The sequence below is a fragment of the Pteropus vampyrus genome, unplaced genomic scaffold (assembly GCF_000151845.1).
Source record: "Pteropus vampyrus isolate Shadow unplaced genomic scaffold, Pvam_2.0 Scaffold230, whole genome shotgun sequence".
Lineage (NCBI taxonomy): Eukaryota > Metazoa > Chordata > Mammalia > Chiroptera > Pteropodidae > Pteropus > Pteropus vampyrus.
Genome location: NW_011889011.1, coordinates 174,109 through 176,481, shown reverse-complemented (window position 1 = coordinate 176,481; position 2,373 = coordinate 174,109).

The following is a 2,373-nucleotide window of genomic DNA, read 5'->3' as shown; positions in this document are numbered from 1 at the left end:
GAGCAGGCCCCAAGCGCAGAGGAGCCTGGGGTGTGAGTTGTGGAAGCAGCTGAGGGTGGAGGACGCAGGTGTGGGAGGTGGTGAGGGCCGGGGTGGCGAGGGGTCAGGAATCCCAGGGGTCAGAAATAGGTGTCCAGTGGTGCCTGTTACCTGTACAGGTGAACCTGAGCCCAAGTGAGTGGAGGCCTCAGGCCCAGGGGCACATGCAGGAAATAACTGCTGGAAAGTAAAGACCTCTGGTTTTGCGTGTCATCAAGTATGGGAGGGGCAGAAGAGAGACATTCTTAAAGAGGCTTATAGGTGTCACCAGACGAGTTTCGCTCTTCATTATCAAGGATCTTCTGGCTTGAGCCACAAAATTAAGGAAGAATTATGTGCCGACCTTCATGATTTGATCTCAGGAATGTCATAGAGGTCGTGAGACCCTGACTAACCCTTTCTGAGTTCCTGACTGATGTCCTTCAACTCCAAACATTCTGCTGGCGGCTATTCTAAAGCCACCTTTAACTCGTTCTTAATCATTTATGTTAATTATGGGTTTGCATGATCAAAGAGCAAGTTCAACGGGGGCGGGGGCGTGAGGGTATGTGGCATCCGAGTTAGGAGCAGTCCCGATACAGGGGAGGGCCTGTGCATCCCCAACTTCATCTCCTGGCCATGGGCAGCCGGGCCAGAGGATCGGGACCATGAAGGTCATATCGTAAATGCTGGTTACGCTCCTGTGTCACAGGCTAAGTATTCACGCGGCTGAAATACAATGCATGTACCGCAATGCATGTACTGCTCTGCGAAACCAAGTTCCTCAAAAATTCAGCAGCCTCTTCTTCACTGCTCGGTGAAAAAAAAATGCCAATTAAGTCATTTGGTTGTTACTTTACGGCACAATGGTCCCTGCGGTTGCAGGTGGTGAGTCTGTTCTATCGTGTGGGCTGCTGCAGGTGAAGGGGGCACGTTTATTTTTTTCCTGGGTCTTATTTTTATTACTTTTTTTTTTTCTAACATCCATATAAAAGAGGGCTTTTCAAAGAAAAAAGAGAGAGATAAAAGTCTTTCCTTTCAAAATAAAGAAGCCCAGAACTTTTATTCTATATATTTAGTTAAGAAAATATAGAATTTAATGTCATTAAATGACATTTAATTTACCTTAATGTCAAGCCACGATCCCAGTAAACAGAACTACAGGAATAAGCAAGCTGGAAGTAATGCCCCGCACCCCGCCATCATTTGCTGGAGAAATAGCCATACTTCAGATGTAAAGGAAGGCAAGGTGAAATTTGCTTGGAATTTCTATCTATAATAATTTCATTATTAAAGTTATTAATTTTTTTACGAATGATATAAAACATACTTATGTGTTAATTGGGAAAACCATTGAAATCTTGAGAATAATCATATTTTCAACTGAATAAGTCACCTAGATAGCCTCCAAAACTTTAAACAAAGAAAATAAATTAATACAAATAAACAGCCATTAATCAGACCAGTGTGACTCATGCAGTGTTTGGAGCTCTGGCGGCAATGCTTTGCACATCCAGCCAGCAAAAGGTTTTAAAAACTATGCTAGCCTTAAAATTAACTGTTTTATAAAAAAGAATAAATTTCAAATATTAATATCCCGCATTAATATTTAAATATTCATTTAAAAACCCATTTTTAAAATAGCTCAGTTAAGGATTTTTTACAACATATCTCATTTGTATGACAGACTCTCGCCCACAGTGGATCATATATAATTTCTAAAATGAAAACCGTGAAATTCTCAAGCACACCTGATGCATTTTTATGAGTTCATGCTTCAGAATGAATCACATTTGGTAGGACCTCTGAATGACCCATGAACTACAGTGGTCATTTTTGTCGTAGCATCTGTCCAGTTTATCCATGGTCAAAGTGTTGTTTCCTTTATACATTAACTTATTCGCCAGACAAATATGTACTGCATACCTATAACGAGGTGGATGTTGTCTTGACACGGGGGTCAGCCGTAAACAAAACAGCCGACATCCTTTGTGTATGAGGTGTAGGCACGTGGAAGTGCGTTACAGGATGGATTGGAAGGTGATGATCGCCAAAAGATCAACCAGGGAAGGGGCAGATTGCGCAGGGCTGGAGAGGTGAGGGGTCCTGGCATAACGACAGGGATGCACCCCCCCCCCCGCCCCCCGAGAAGGCGACGTCTTTGCGGAAGGCTATGAGGGAGTCCACCAGAGGGCGCTCCATGAGACGGGCCGTCTCAGAGGGACCAGGGACAGAGAGGAGGGTCTGGTATGTTCCGTGGAGGGCGTGAAGGCCCGTGTCCCTGGAGGGGTGAGTTAGGGGGAGAGTCACAGGTGTGTCAGCAGGTCGCGGGGCAGAGCCTTCGGGTCCGGTGGG